Raw genomic sequence first — 17,859 nt, forward strand, 5'->3', positions numbered from 1 at the left:
TATAAAAGTCACGAAGCGTGACGTAACGGCGCATTAAACACACACCGCGATGTCTCAATAAGTTACGCGATCTCAATTCTAGACCGAAACATAATCGGACAATTGTGCTTCCGTTAACGAGATGCGATCTGTTGAACAAGATTTTTTGTATATTTTTTTTTTATCAATCATTTTTCTGTGATAAGATTATTATTACAAGTATAGAAAATCGAATTATCTCTATGAATATATAGCGGGTGAGAGGATTGATAAATCTGGGGAGGGCACGATTTCTAGAAAACTGAAGCTACATTATCTATTTGTTATGTAATGTGAAAAATTACGTACGTTATGTAAGATAATATCACTGATAATCGTTTAAAAAATAAAGCATCTTCTTGTCCGATGCGTTCCCACGAATATTAAACGCGAGACGATTGGCAGAATGCCTTTTTAATCGCCATATGTAAGGTCCAACAATTTGAACAATGTCCAAGAGATCTCTAGAGCGTACTCTATCCATTATTAATTGACTCGATTTGATACGGTAACGATCATTACGAGATACATTAGATGATTGTGCCCTCCGTAAGAGAATCAGCGTAATAAGTGGGCCGTAGGGAGTCGTAAGGAGATTCTCCACCAAGTCCTTTCTTCGATATGTACGACCACCATTTCCGCACGATCGAGGGTGTTTCTGCTTGCTTCGCATGCTTTCGCGCTAGGAATCTTTCCCTTTTCGATTTGATTGCTCGAAAATAAAATATATAATAATAAATTAATTAATATGTATACAATAAATTAATTTTCGAAAATAAAAATATCTTCATCATCCCTCGTAATTTATTAACGCTGCATTGCATTAACGTATTAAAATCCGTTCCGATTCGTTAAACTTGAATATCTGCGATGTATAATATTTCCACAACGATTTGTAAAAACAGTTTAACGCGGGCCCGACTCTTCCGCAAATTATTTACGGCATTAATCATCGTTAACAAAATCGATTATAATAATATAGAACGCGGAGGATTCTCTAGACACTCGCGCCAGCGCACATGTGGCAACAGAACAGATTGCACATATTAACGATCGACCCTATATATCAAGGCAATTACTTTCCAACTCTTCTGAAATACCGGAACGTATCGATCGGGTCGATCGATGAGCCAGGAGGAGCGTATGGTTGATGTGCGTGTGCGGTTACGTTAGAGGTCGGCTGTTCGAAGTTCGTCGGGCAGGCAGGATATCATCTATCCATATACATATACCTCTCGTTCCTTTCGTACAGGAGGGAGCGGCTACGGAGAGCAGCATATAATTATCGGTACCGTAATGGCGACCATAAGTCATGGGCGCTTCTCTTTCCCTCCCTGGGACTGCGGGTCAGCCTGCGGGTAGAGAACGAATGCGGATGAGAAATCGAGTCGATTGGATAAAGTCATCACGTCGCCTCTTCGCTCGGACGCAGGCCAACTCCATTTTCTTTGAAAAAAATTTCCACCCTCCTAGGATCTCGGACGAATCTGGGAACGGGTCAACGGAGATTTCTATTAGTAGATGTGTGCGTTGGAAATGAAATATGAAACGCAATGCTTCATTTTGTCGCATTGAAATGATAATTATCTTTGGTATACAATTAGTCGACTTGATATCTCATTTATACGTTCGAGTATATCAAATCTCTTTGTAGATTAAATTTGAAATATTAGAAAATTCAGACTTTCATTTAATTAATATTAATTTTCATTAAAATTATATATGTATGTAGCTTTCGAAGTCGCAATCGAGATTGATAAAATCATATGTGAGGGATGATTGTCGGTTTGGGAAAATGTAGGTGTGTCTTTCATGTAATAATGAAAGTCACGAGGCCATGTTAGCGAAATCGCACTCTTCGTTCCTCGCTTAGCGAAAGGTCAGTCTCCGGGTGTCGAACAATGGCAGTCCCTCATATTGGTCGTCAGCGACAAACCCTCGATCCTAATGTCGACCCGTACATATACTTCTTCATCCATACGAGCCATATACAAACGCCTTTCACGTTACCTGTCCCTAACTGGCCTGCTGTTGCGAGCCGGCCCTTCGATTGCCGGCTGACATTCTTGCGCCTGAAGGAGCCGAGACTTGATTTCAGACTCGATACTGGAATGAATGAAAGCGAAATGAGAAAAAGTAGGGATAAAATGCGCGATAAAGTGATACAAAAATATGTTAATATTTTTAAACGATGCGACATTACACGTGCGATAAAAATATTCATATTTGGCAACACGCTTGACTTCATGCATCGAGATCTCTCTTTCTCTTCTTCTACAGAGCGTGTGTTCTCGCTCGGGAAGGGTGGGTGTTCACGCTCCGATGCGAAAAGTGGGGTGGTCAGAAAGGAAATGGGCAAAGCCGAGGCCGCGGTGAAATACCGGAAGGAGCATCGAAGGAGGGGATGATTTCGAGCCGGAGGCGAATAAGAATTATGATTCGTCCGCGTCAGTGGAAATGAAAGGGATCGAGTTGCCTTTCCGGCGGTTCGTACCGGCGGTTCTCGTATTTCCTCTTTGCACATCTCTTCCTTCATCCTCTTTCCTTCCGAAATCCCGTTCGAGATATACCACCGTGTCACGCGTGTTAGTCAAGGATAAACATTTCATTCTAACAGAAGAAACTAAAAAAGAAAATTATCTAGAAAATTATAAATCTTCAATTTTGTTATAGCGATCAGTTTCATCCCCTTGCGTCGATATACAGAGAGTTTTTCCCTGTTACTTGTACTCTCGTACGCGCGGCGCTTTCGACGTTGAGACGAGCCGGGGGGTTGTCCGAAGAGAAGAGGGATGGAGGAACGACTAGTCGAGGGAAAGAGAGCTTGTGCGACAGAAGGGAGCGAGACAGAGAGAGGGGGAAGGAGAAGAGTTCGTCACGAGAGATGGGAGGGGTTGGTTTCAAAGGGGATTTCGGGGTGGGGTGCGCTGACAGCTCGACGCTCTCGTCCGTTCCACGGCTCGACGGGAGGATACGCTTCTCTGCACACATTCACCCTCGTTGGTGTGTGTGTGTGCGTGCGCGCTCACACGCACGCGCGCGACGCTCGCGGAATTGGTTAGCGCGTGGTGGATATATCCCGACGTTCGCTCTTTCTATCCCTCTCTTGATTTTTTTCACTCTCTCTCTCTCTCTTTGTCGGTTCCTCCATTCTCGTCCCCCCTCCCCCCGGCACGCACGCACGCACGCACGCACGTGAACACGCACACGACCACGTTCGCTTTTCTGTGTTCGCCGTTAGTCACGTTGTGTAGTTTCGTTTCTGTCTGTGCTTCTGCCGAGTCAGAAGAGCTCTGACACACGCCGACTCGCGCGGGTTGCATCGTGTGTGCAATTATTCGGGACGGACAGCCTACTGTCAGCTCGTAGTCGATCGGGAGTGCGAAGGAGGCTTCGCTAGTCAACACGGTGAAAGTACATCAAACAATGTTCTAATCGTTATCGAAGGATGGATAATCGTTGATTTCGTGAATCGTGGACACCGTTTTTTTTTTTTTATTTACATGGACGAGGTGAATGTGCCAAACTTTACGTACGAGTGCCTCGTGGTCAGGACGCATTACATCGCACGTGTAACGTCGAGGTACAGTTAAATCTCCGCCCGAGTGTCACAAGTTCACGCGCGCGATACGATCCGCATTCGAGATCGTCGAGGAAACTTGTGGAGAATTACAACTCTCTATCTTCAAAGACACAGCTGTTCGATTATACATACACAGATCGCGGAGGGCAAAGAGATCGTCATTACAAATGATAATCCCGTAAAGAGTCACTCGAGCAGGAATGCCGCTTCTTATCCAGCGAGCTGCTTCATCTGATCAACAAAGTCATCAGTCAGTCAGTCGCAACTTGGCCTTCCTTGGAACTGCTCGCTTTAATTTAGCGTCGTACAAAGATCGCCTAGGATAGAGGAGGTTTATTACAAGTTGGAGCACTTCCTAGATTTCGGTCGAAATAGCCAAGCGCGTTCCAGAACGCGATCCGTTGCATCAGCGTGTTCAGCGCGGGACTAATTACCGTCGTCATTACCGAGGTTGTGCATCGCGATGCGCGCGATATCGTTTAAACGCGGGCGCGAAAATTGCTCCGTTCCCGCCGGGAGATTCCTCGATCGCGATCCGAAAGCGTGACGCGAGGTAAAGTCGTCGACAAATTGACACCTGTGTACACTTAATTGGCACCGTTTGCACAGCCTGCCGACAGCCGTCTGTCGGTTTTTCGCGGTTCAAGACGCGTGTGTCGCGTCGCTGATAAGGAACGGCTTCTACGACGACGACACGTCCGGTGCGCAAAAAAAAATGCTGTCTGTCACCTGCTAATGTTAATTAACCGATAGCTAAGCGCGGGAGTTTGCGCCGAGAGAGACGATGGTGTTGTAGTGCGTAGGAATCGACGATATTAGCCGGCGAGAAATTCCACCCGAGGACGAATCATGTGGAGAAAGGTACGTGTGTCTGCTCTTCGCGCGAATTAACGATGAAGGAAACCAGTATCGCGAAATGATATTCCACTTGACCGCTCGATGCGCTTCTATCTTTCCTCGACGAATGAAAGATCGATCGTTCAACGAGCTGTTTGTCAATCGATCGATGTAGTCAATTGCTCCTATATTTTGAAAGCCTCTTTATTGGACGATCTATCATTCTACTTTATAATTTTATATTTTCTGTATTACATGACACACATAAAATGTATAAATACAATTTTAATTGGGTCGTCTCTGAAGAGGTCTCAATTCACCAATCTTCAATCTCTCGACTTTTACTTTCTTTTTTTTTTTCTCTTGAAGAAGTTGTCATATAATTATTCTATACAACTATATATTAGGCGGTCTTAATTTCTAACTTCAGAATGTGAAAATAAATGTACGACTAAATGACACCCCCGTATTATCACGGATTAAGATCTTGAAAACTCGGATCCGGAAACCGATTTCATTGGTGGGATGAACGCACAGGTAACTCGGTAGTAAGAGCATGACAGGTCACTTGGTTACCTGAAGAGATAAGAAAGTCATCCCGGTATAATGGTTGACCTGGTCCGGCTTTCCGGTTTTTCGTTTCGTCACGCACGCGATCATTGCATCGGGGAACACGATGGCGATCGAGTGATAAAATATGTATCTAGGTGGTCTCTCGGTTACGTTAAATAATAAAAGAAAGAAGAAAAAATTATGCATGCGGAGAAGCGCGTTTTCAAGTGTCGCTAAATGGCTATTATCGTAACACGCTATACAATCACGTCGAACAATAAGAGACATTTCGATACGGCATCCTAGGGACCCTAGGAATATTTAATGAGCCAGGAACCCCCTTCGATTTGACGAGGGTCACCAGCAAAAGGATTAATCTTATCAAAAGATAATCGCGTCTTTCGTTGTAGTAAGAAAGGTTCATGCGCGATTACAAGGAATTAGGTAATAGGATTATTTTTCTATCGGTTTTCTCTCTCTCTCTCTCTCTCTCTCCATCGATGTCGGGTTTTTTCGAGTTACCGTAACATGCGAAAATAATTGTAATGTTTTGTCTCACTATTAAAATTAAAAACATTTTTTTTAATCTTTGTACAATATACTAATTTTTGCAAATCTAATCACGAAATTTACAATTTATTATACTTGCTTTATTTTTTCTATCGTATATATGAATTTTTAATTTTCATATACATATAAGAATTAATTGTACATGATAAAAAAATGAGAATTATATTTATTTATAATAATTTTTCTATCGTGTGTAATTAATTCTTACATATATGAGAATTAATTACACACGATAAAAATTATTGTAAAAAAAAAATTATAAAATCAATAGAAATATATAATTTTTTATTCATCATTTCTAGAGTCAATTAATATCAGTCTCATAAAATGTCAATTGTGCATATTTTTAATTTTGATTACGTAACTTTTATCTTTACCGCGACTATTGTACCAAGTAGATCTTATTGACTGCCTTGAAAAATGTGCGAGGACGTTATTTTCTTTTTTGAATCGGGCTCCGTACATTTATCCTGTCTACCTTTTCAAGATAGCAAGTATAAAACCCTATATATATATATATATATATAGTATAGAGGGATGATTCGCGGCACCGCGACGCGACGGGAACGAAAGACGCTTCGCTGCGTTTCTGATTTAGTGGCTGCGCAGGTATGAGGTTAGCGACATGTAGTGTGAAAGAGAAGCTTGAAGGTACAAGCGTGAAGAAGAGCGGAAAGCAAAAGGGGTAATCCCGTACGAACGAACGGTATCATACGTATGGTCTGAAACGATTGCACTATTCTTATTGCTCTTTCACTTAAAATTGTTCATCAGATATCTCATAATATTCCGCAAGTACGCAATAATGCTATTTTTAATTTTAAAAGAAATCGTGAACATTATACTGTTCTAATTAAAAAAACTAAATCAAAATATTTCTATTTGAGATAAATGTTTCTAATTAAAATAACGATTTCTCTTGTCGATATAATTAATGATAATAATTAAAATGTATGCGCGATTAAATTATAAGCTATTAAAGCAAATGGTAACAAAGTGGAAACTCACAGCTGATGTTTAAATTAAAATCTGGCGAATATAAAATTTTATATATATTAATCTTTCTGTACATTTTCATTGATTTAATTAAAATGCAATATATAGTGTGCAATATATATTATTCTTAGAAATCGTACTGCCGATATAATGACGCTTTTAAAATTTCATAAATCTTTCCTCACTTTTTTTCAAGTCCGCTCTTTCTGAGGAGGTCTTTTTGCGGAAGCGCATATATCAATGACGCGAATTAACGACGCTTCGAAAGGGTTGGACAGGGGCGGCGCGTGGATCATTGAATTACTTCGGGTGTGCGGAATGATAGACGCTCCGAGATACGAATGATGTTTCTAATGACGGCGCGCGGTATTTTCGAGCGCGATAAATCACAGCGGCGGCTCGTAAACCATAAGGGAGTCGATATGTGTATCAATGTGGGCTGAAGCGCGCGCGGTGTGTGACGAGAAGGGGGTACGGAAACGAGAAGAGTCGGTGCCCACGCTAACGTTATACTGCGGTATGAATGGAACGCTTTTGCGGAGGCTGCCTTATAGAAGGTGGTTAGCGAAGATATTTATTGCCCTTTGAACGGTTATCGGCACGCGGTACAGCATTCCATTGTGAAAAATTGTCAGCGCTTTCACGGCCGCGAACCCGTATTCTTTTCGCTGCCCGTTTCTTTTTCAACTTCCGCGGCGAGGGGGATGAAATTCTATGGGATCGCGTCGAAGATATATGATGAGTTTTGTATATATTTGCATGTTATATTTAAAAAAAAAAAAAAAAAAGGATATTGAAAAAATATCGTTCAATTTGATTATATATAGAATTATAGGGACAATGAATCAGATAATAATCTTTAAGGTTCGCCAGTAATAATTAATAAAAATCTCTCCTCAAAGTTAAAAGTCGACCAAACTGGCAATCATTTATTATAAATAATTAGTTAAAATACAACGTTTCGGCTGTCATTGCAGCCCTTTTCAAGTAAATCTATAAAAAGTTACATAAAATAATTATAATTTTAATACATTTCATCGCAACAAATAATTATACATTCATATACAAAAATATCGTGTTCTTGACGCTATTTAAATTATTTTTATTTTTTACCTATTTATTTATTTATTTGACTTTGTTATGAGGTTTTAGATTGCGAAAGACACATTAGTTTTGTCTCGATTTTCTTAACGCGTAGTGACTAAGATTCTTGCTAACTGTTAACATCTATTTATTTCTTGCTTACTTCTGTCAGTTCTACATTGTTCATCAAAACAATGATGAATATTGTCGGTGGTATGCAGTGAATTTGATTTACTGTATTAATTTATTATGCATTTACGTTTGGTATGTAGCATATTTTTGTATATGAATGTATAATTATTCGTTGCGATGAAATGTATTAAAATTATAATTATTTTTATATAACTTTTTATAGATTTACTTGAAGAAGGCTGCAATGACAGCCGAAACGTTGTATTTTAACTAATTATTTATAATAAATGATTGCCAGTTTGGTCGACTTTTAACTTTGAGGACAGATAATAATAATCCTGGGAAATATTTTCTCCATTGGTTGGTCAACGCTTCGTATATTATTTACCGACAATTGCAAGAGATGGCCGACGTTTAAATTTCCATTTATTTTCAATTGCCATGCGAGAGAATCAAATTGCTCGGTACCATATATTGACCTTAGCCGCTCAGGGGAACAACGATTATCTCCCACGGTCTTCCGATTTAATTAAGCACGAGCTTCAGCTTCGCCCTTAACTTTCGATATTAGGCCCGCGGCGATATCTATCAGATCGAACCGACCCAAACTCGCCCACGCGAGGGCTCATATACACACACGTACACGTATATGCGTGCATCTTCGCGATTCCGAGTAAATCGGTATCTCCGTTCACCCAAACTCCCGGTGGGGTGAGCCACCCTTTGTTCGGATCTACCGGGGCTTTCAGGTTCTCCGCCATCCGGCGATCCTCCGTCGCTGAGCGTCGCGACGCTCCCTACCCCATCGTTTCCCACCCTCCGTTTGCGCCCCTTCCCTTCTTGCCCGCTCGCTCGAGGGTGTCTGCCACGGCCTTTGTGCTCTTGTCAACTTGTCAAACTACCCCTACCGCGAGTTTCCCCGGGAGCATCCAATACCGTGTCCGGCCCCTCTCCGGCCGAATCCTCGATCTCACCCTCTTAGGATGGCACCCCACTCGATGGCGTCTCTCCCTTTTTTCCCTTTCTTTCTCTCTTTGCTTTTCTTTGCCTGCCGTTTGATTTTTGCGTTCGAGAGACATCGAGCATGCGAGAGAGAGAGAGAGAGAGGGAGCTAAGCGAGCAGCTGCGATTTTCACCTTTCAAGATATCTTTCGCATCGTAGGCTGTTCATTGGTCCAGATGTGGTCCGAATATTCTATACAAGAATACATTTTATCTCTACCTCTATCTTTGAAATGTGCGAACGACTTTTTTTTCGTTCGATTGCTACAAAGTAGGTTATTCGAGAACAATGTACTTCTGTGTACGAAAAAACATTTTTTACGAGCTTATTATTAGTATAAATCTTTCCTCAGTGGTAAAAGTCGACTAAACTGGCAATTATTTATTATAAATAATTAGTTAAAATACAACGTTTCGGTTGTCATTGCAGCCCTTTTCAAGTAAATCTATAAAAAGTTACATAAAAATAATTATAATTTTAATACATTTTATCGCAACGAATAATTATAAATTCATATACAAAAATATGTTACATACCAAACGTAAATGCATAATAAATTAATACAGTAAATCAAATTCACTGCATATACCACCGACAATATTCACCATTGTTTTAATTATTGTATAATTATTTGTTGCGATGAAATGTATATTAAAATTATAATTATTTTTATCTAACTTTTTATAGATTTAGTTGAAAAGGGCTGCAATGACAGCCGAAACGTTGTATTTTAACTAATTATTTATAATAAATGATTGTTAGTTTGATCGACTTTTACCATTGAGGAAAGATTTTTATTAATTATTACTGGCGAACCTTAAGGATTATTATCTGTTTTATTATTAGTATGTTATGTAAATATATACTGAACACGATAGCTTTTATCTTCTAGATATGATAATCGCGGGGGCTTTTATTAATAGCCGACTATTCCGTCAGTAATTACACACTTACAAAGATGTACGACGATGTAATTTTAAAGTAAACTGATTATGTTTTCTATGCGGATGCATGAGATCTACATATGATTAAGATTCGTGATAAATAAGCTTATTTTCTAATTGCGTAATATTTATGCACTTTTATTTTTATCTTATCGTATAGGGGAAGGATGGGGGAGAGAGAATGCGCATATATGTAGACGAAAATGTGTACTTTTTCCTTATATAATAGATTAACATAAATATATTCCGCGATATCTATACAACGAGCGCTACAATTGTAGCGTTATCTTCTGTAATGTGCAAATCTCATGTAATCAGACGTAATTTGCACAAACTTTACAGTTTTTCCTTATTTTCTTTTGTCGCCAACTTTATCGCATTCCTCTATTTTGTTCTATGTAAGAAAACATGACCTCTAATATTAAATATTATTTATATTTTTGTTTGACAACGCAAAGAAATGATTATTTGACAACGATAAATGAAATAAGTAATGTTGCTTTAACTTTCATTTTTTCAATCTGAAAGTTTTTCATTAATTCCGTTTCGTTATCGCGCCGCGACGATTTTAATTCAAGGGAACGTCGTGCATTTTCTCGGCTCGCGACCGTAATATAAATTACCTCGAGATAATTTCAAAGTTGCGCCGACAGAGCGTCGGGCGCGACGACGCCAAAATTTTTCAGTAGACGGGGTCCGCTACTCCTGCGCCGCTGTTTATTTTGACATTCCGACGTTTTCCCTGTATACGTGCCATATAGTTCATCTCCGCGCGCTCTCGCCATCTCTCGTCCGATTTAAATTCGTATATATCTACGCGTGTCATCTCTCAACTCGACGCTCTCCTCAATTCTCTCGTAGCATCGTAAATTATCTCCGCGAGAGATGTAGTTAATTACGCGCGTCTTATACTGTCCGAGAAATGACTGAGTTGAAAAAAATTTATGTTTACTCGGTGTATTTTTATCATTTCATTTTTCATACGCTTTAAATGTGATGAATTTTGATTTTTCGATGTGTGCGCGCGAGATTTAAGATGTGCTCACGAGACGCTGCCGAAATTTTTGACTCACCTTGTACAAGTTGTCTGCGTTGAGAGAGCGGAGGAGACATACGGTGAGCAAAACTTCAACCCGGGATGTGTTCGTGCAACGTCTTGAGCGAGCGAGTGTGTTGGTTGATTTATAGGGTGACGTCAAAACTTTGTACTTTCCGCCGTGTCTCGTCGGTCTTATATAGATACCCCTTCACGCTCGCGACGAAATAAAGGCTCGGCCACGTAATTTCGAGTTCGTTGTCGCTATTGTGTATAAAGGTATATATATACGCGCCACCTTTTTTGGTGTAGAATAATTTATAGTGCCAAAAATTATGATTTTTAACGATCCTGTGAATCGTCGAACTTTTCTACAGGAGGGTAGGGACCGGCAATCAAATCAAACTTCGGATTCATTATTCCTTCTCTCTTTTGATACAATAATAATAATGCGTAAACTTTAAAAATCCGTCGTAACAAAGGGTTCCCCTGGTGTTACGTAGTCACGTGCAAGCTCTCGTCGTCTCATCGGTCACCCACATACACGTAAATTATGAATTATCCGAGTGTCTACCCTTTCTACATCGTCCCTCTGGAAAGTAACTAGTTTGAATCATGAATCTTGATTATCTAATTTAAATCACAAGAAAGTGCGTTACGATTAAATGAAAATAATCAATATATATTTCAAGAAATATTTCAAGAAAACTCATTCTAAGATATCGAGAAAATTAGATTGGATTTAAGCAATTGAATAATATAATATATTATGATCAAATGGATTTTTTCATTTATGCAATAGTTTGTGCATATTTAATTTTTCAAATTTAATATAGTTTTATAATTATTTCTTAAAGAGAAGACTAATTATAATTAATTTATCTATCTACATATGTATATTTGTATCTCTGTATAACTTTGCACATTGAAATAATGACATACAATAGTTGCGAAATTAATTGAAACACCTTCTGTGCGTTTATATACGATGCGCGCAAGGTGTTTTACTTGGAAATTTAATTTAGTTCCGTCATATACGCGGACACATAGTTATCTTACGGAGTGCATTTCGCTTGGGTGAAACTTTTACGGCTCTTTTAAAAAACTTGCACCACCTCGCGCGATACCATCTGGCCGCGAGATAATTCAGCTTCCATTAGTCTTTCCGTTAATTAAGCGAAATCTGGAATGATTAACCCTTGACCCATCGCACCTGAAAAACACTCGCGGGATTCTAAGAATGGCACTCCTTGTGCGGTGACAGTTAACTTTCATTCTGGGGAATCATTAATGATCCCGTCTTGAATTTGTGGTAAAACCTGTGCTACAAGATTACACTTTGACCAAGGCTTCAACCCATATTAACGTTTCGTCCGTCTAAACCGAAATTGTGAGTATAACACTTTCAACATGTCCTTTCTGATGACGGCATTATTAGAGGTTCGTGTCACGAAGGAAATCACGTAAATAAAGGGATGCGGTTTGTCTTTAGCGCACTAGAATTAGAGAGCGACTGACCGCCGCCGGTCCTTTTTAGACAAGCTTGCAATCCCTCCCGGCCTAAACGAAAAGAGAAAGCGCTCCAAATTCCGACGTGATGCGGATGAGAAACGTTTGCGTTTGAAAATATGTAAAAGTTGCAAAATTCTAGAGCGCTCGTGCGGAGACCCTTTTCGATCTCTCCTGGCTACCGGCCGAAATTGCCCAGGTAAAATAGAACCCCTATAGGCTTCGGCTTAAAAAGCCATAGAAGGGTGTCGAATATCCCGCAGGGAAGAAGTCACGCAAAATTGGGAAGATATATTTTATGCAATTTAGTCGTGCTCCAATTTCTTTCTTTCTTTTTATATCGCTTCTCGTGAATGCATTTTATATCAATTGACCGAGAAAACTATAAATATAAAATATAGGAATTTTTGTTTCCTTTCTTTAAATATATATTCAATATTACCATAAATTATAGATATTATGATTTATGTTCATATATTAAAATTTATTATTATTAATATTCTAGATTTCTTCGCATTCCTTCTTCGTTCATTGATCTTTGCAATTATGGTGTATATAATTTCGTAAGAAATGCGTTATCTTTTTTCATAAATATTTAAAAATATTCCAAAGCTTTCTCACGATGATTAACTTTAGTCTGTTTTACAAATAGCTACTAATACTGACAGAGTCGCATGCACATTCATGAGTGCAATTTATATTCTCCTGTTTAGTAATAGTAATTAGTTTTAGGTATATAACTTCTTATAGTCTTCTGCAATTATTCTTTATGAATATGATTCCGATCTCCTTAGATTACAGAATATGCTGCTATACTAATTGCTTTTAATAGGTTAATAAATTCCGCGTAATTAAAGCAGCACTATATGTTAAACACGGAAACCAAGTTATCGAAGCTCGTTTATCACGCCACCTCTTGCATTCTTAAATCGCTTGCTTGTGTACGTGTGTGTATGTGCTTTCGCATATGAAAATATGTAATTTTACAGTATAGATATAATTAATGTCACATGAATGGCACGCAGCCGAGTGCATGGAAATTAAAATTTCAACAGAAAACATATTTACTGTGTCGCACAAAAATTATATACATAAATTTAGATCTTTTTTTTCTTTGCAGAATATAATGTGTAGATATAATACGCTGGTCTACAACTATGTATATCGTATAAAAGTTACTTTGCGGTTAACCCAAAAGTTCTAAAGTAAAACGACAAACCGATTCATTTATGCAACACAGTGCACGTAGTGAACAACAAAATTATCTACGGTATTCACACAGGTGCCAATTTTATTCCGCACTCTCTTCCTCTTTAAATGAAAAATAAGTTATCCAGTATAAGGTCCTTAAAAAGAACAGAAAGAATAGAAAAAAGAACATCTGTTTATTAAATATTTCGACCTTATGAATAGCACTGAGATTTTCCAGTCGTTGAAATAAATACTTCTATAATTTCCGTATTTTTCTTACACAAAAGTTTCTTAAAAAGAGATATAGATCTTGAATAGATCAGGCCAAATTTTCACTGACGTAAGAGTAATATAGTGTCTCTCTGTTTTTTCTTCACTTGCCCCTCGCTGAGTTAGATGAAAAAAGAACAAAAAAGCATATGGACACTCCCGACTCGCAGATCATCTTGCACAGATGTATTCGTTCATATCTATGTGCTGTGGTCAGTTAACTGTTATCATTAAGAGGAATTATAGCGGCGGTGAGCGGTATGAATGTAAAAGGGTCCTTTGCTCTCGATGAACTTGGATAAGCCTGAGATGGATGGATTTCATTTAAAAAAAGCACGCGTTCGAGTTTTCGAGAGATGCCTATTTTCTCTTATATCTCCTTATTAAAGTGTAATTTTTTTACATTATATCTAATTAGAAAGTCAACATGCGGTTACTCTCATTTGCATTTAAAACTAACTAATAAAACCGGAATTTATATATATATATCACGGAATAATTAACATTAAGTTTTAATAACTGAATCAACATTTACATACCGGGCTAGATAATATTAATTAATATTTTCTATAGCGAAACTTTATTTATATATATATATATATATATGTATTTAAATATATTCAATATTCCTTCTCAATATTGAATATAACGCGTTGGCGATAGCTCAAATTATCGTAATTTGAACGACTTGTTAAAACCTGAAGCTGCTGCTAATCACATTAATCATTTAGGAAAATTGATAGAGAGAGTCTTCATTAGGTAAACGCGCTATCGGCATAATTTCTCGTCATCGGAATCTGAATAGCATAGTACTTACGTCGTACACGCGCATCACACGCGCATATAGATAGCCATTATACGGTATTAAGTGGCAGCTATCTACGGTCAGGTATCTTATCGAAGAGTCTCTTTCTCTCTCTCTTTCTTGTAATTCGAGGGAGAGCGAGAGAGGCAGAAAGCTCACGTAACACCCGTTCGCACTCCATTCCGCAATCCGTGGCGCGAGCGGCCGCACACCATCCTCGATCTCGCATTCAGCTGACGTTATCGGCGTTGGTTGCGGATGGATCGTGCGCGCCGGTAGACGGGGATCGGCCGGCTTTTCAGTGGCCTTGCAAACTGGTTCCCTGCAGCCCGACTCGATTATGCTAATCGCACATGCGTGTCGACTGATCTGCTCGCACACACGTGTGTTGCACCATTCTATACATACATAGGCACATACATACACAAGCGGAAACGCATACGGACACATCCTCGCAGGCGACGTTACAAGAATCGAGATACCGATACCGTGCGAATATGTGTGTACGTGCGCGGGTCTGTGCTCGTGTGTGCGCTGGAATCCTTAATCGCAAACACCCTTTAATGCCGCCACGACCTCCCGCCAACTGGACATCTTTTAATGCGCGTAACGGTATCTTCGAGATCCTGCCGCCGCGCCGCGTTCCTCGCTAAATCTGGCGGTCGTTTGTTGGCATATATTTCTCCCCCACACACCCCTTCTCTCTCTTCTATATTTTTTATTATATGTAATACGTTTGACACAGCGCATTATTTTATTCTTACGTGTTTAATTTTTATAACACAGATATCGTACTTATTATTTATTGATTTATTAAGTTTAATTCAATATAAGATTATATTTTTTAAGAGAATAAAAGTTTTTTTTTTATTTATATACTCGACATATATAATTAACAGCAAATTAATATTGCATGTTAAAATAATACTGAAAAAATGAAATATTGACTAAAAATCTAATAATTAAATCGTCCTTTTATACTTGTTATAATTAATTTTCGTAATTTTCAGCATCATTAAAAATCGTGATATATGTATAATAACGCGTTAAAATGTAAATTCATTGTACAATGGTACAGCAATCCAGACAGGTTTAATGCCCGAGTACTTCCGCCAGGCGAATAAATCATACGACAGCAATATCGAATTCATATAACAAATTCGATTATGGTGTAATATGGAGTTGAAAAAATATTGTCATCCTGTTTTCTATATAGAATGGTTTATTTTACGTAATAGAGACTATCTTGCAACATCTCGTGATATCTCATGAATATGCATCAATAAAGATTTAAAATCGCCTTGCAATTAATCGCCTCTTGCCTTTACAAGCTGTCTTGTTCGAAATTATATGTTGTATATAATGATAGTTATTAGCGCATCCGCTTTTTCGCGCCCACCTTGTGTATTGCATGTGTGAGTATGGGGAACATATTATGAAAGTGGGTTCTCGGTTATCACATTAACATCTTATTCGTAAAATGTAAAACATATACATATAGTAGCTGCATTAACAAAATATAACATATAGATCGATATTAATGACTTGTAACACAATGGCTACTGCATGTTAATTATATACTATTAATTGACATTAGGTACGTCTCATTAATTTTATAATATACTTTAATTTTATATACTGATCTTTATTTAGTTTTTGCTGCATTTTAAACTATCTGAAAACAAATGCGTTAAGGGCTGGAGATATAAACCCACTACGTGTTACGTAGTGCAAGGTCAGGAGCTCGTAACTTTTTAATATAACGCTACTGCTGTACGTGGCATCACAGAAGAGCGTTCAGTTTATCACGTGCTTAGTTTACGACTCTTTTACGAGGCGCGAACGACCGACACGAGCTACGAGTTCTATAACCGTCAAATCTAAGTGCCATTTATGGCTGACTCTTTAGGGATACAGCTGCCTACAACACGGCATCATTTATTAGAACTGACCGTTTTATCTACATCAACTGCTGACATAGATCTCTTGACACACTTTTTGTTATTTTCCCTATACTTTCCTATATATTAAAAAAAAACGATCACCGATAAGTGTCAACTTTTACTATTATTCCTTATGTATATTTGATCGATATTTATTTATAATTATGAAAATACTAATATCTTTACTATTCTCTTCTCATTGTCAGATATAAACGGATTCTCATTTTTTTTATATAATGAGATAGTTCTTTGTTCTTTTTCAAAATTGAAATTGTGACGTAATAGACATAATGTGCTTCTTCCGGGATAAGAGCGCCTGACGTAAAATATAGTCTGCGCCTCAACCATTTTCGACAGATTGAAATATAATAGATAAGGGACTGTGAGAGACAAAGAAACTTCTATCCAGAGGCCATTTTGCTAACTAGAGGCCATCGTAGCTATATGACGTCACTTCCATATCCAACCATGGCGTCACATGACGCTCCACCCTGTTTTCAATCACCTTGGACCCGAACCCACCCAGCTGTCAGACACGCTCCACCCCGTTTTTTCCTCTTCTTCTGTGCTATCACCATCGCCATCTGTTGGTATTATTATGCACTTCTTAGACCCTTAAATTAGTTAGCTGGTCTGTGATCTTTCCGATCGATGTCACCACCAAACAAAGCCTAAATGCCTATTGGTTATAAAAATTTTGAATTCAGAGTAATTAATATTGTATTGTACACGAAAGGAAGAACAACCGATCTGCTTTCTTTCTGTGGGTTTTTCCAATTTAAAGCAATTAATATATTTTGTTGGAACTTTCCCAGTTTAGTTTGAGGTATCAATCATTGACGTTAATCGCACCTTTTGCCGCTATTGAATCGAAGAAACGCATTTCGCGGAGGGTGCAAAAGTGCGAAAAGTTCGTCACCCGCATCAATGGGATCCAGATACTTGCACCTCAGAAGAGAATACATAAAGGGGAATTTACGGAGCGGGAATTGAGTTCAAATCCTGCGAGAGGTTGAATTTATACGCGAGGGATGTAAGGGAATGGGGTGGGGGAGGAGGGTGGAGGGAGATGGGGGCAGCGAGCGCGTGGAATCGCTATCGGCGGCCATTCATCAATCCGTGGAATCAATACGCTGGAATTAATGAAAGCGCCGCGCGAACAGCAAGCTAGCGGCCGGAATGTTAATCGCGATCGTCCCGCGTCCGACCCGTTCTCCGTGTACAGCAAACTCCCAAGGGCCGCACCTCTCACCCCTCTTTCGCACCCTTCACTCTTCGCACCCGCTACGGCGACCCGTTGCACATTTGAGCTCGCTTCTAACCCCGTGTCTAGCGTCACCCACACTGTCATACTACTTGCAACACTATATCGCGCATGTATACCCAC

General features: G+C 38.9%; 1 protein-coding gene and 1 long non-coding RNA gene across 8 annotated transcripts in view; one reads left to right on the forward strand and one right to left on the reverse strand.

Moving 5' to 3' along the window:
* The window catches only part of Antp (homeotic protein antennapedia), a 237,807-nt gene that overhangs the window by 122,166 nt on the left and 97,782 nt on the right, over window positions 1-17,859 (forward strand). The window lies entirely within an intron of this gene.
* Window positions 1,684-10,896, reverse strand: LOC114940299 (uncharacterized). The gene is made up of 3 exons (XR_003821427.2): window positions 10,792-10,896; window positions 3,734-3,918; window positions 1,684-2,124 (listed from the first exon to the last, which is right to left on the reverse strand). It is a non-coding gene; the product is annotated as an uncharacterized LOC114940299 (long non-coding RNA).

Source organism: Nylanderia fulva, unplaced genomic scaffold (genome assembly GCF_048542155.1).
Source record: "Nylanderia fulva isolate GAGA-0341 unplaced genomic scaffold, ASM4854215v1 Scaffold16, whole genome shotgun sequence".
In the NCBI taxonomy this organism is placed as follows: Eukaryota; Metazoa; Arthropoda; class Insecta; order Hymenoptera; family Formicidae; genus Nylanderia; species Nylanderia fulva.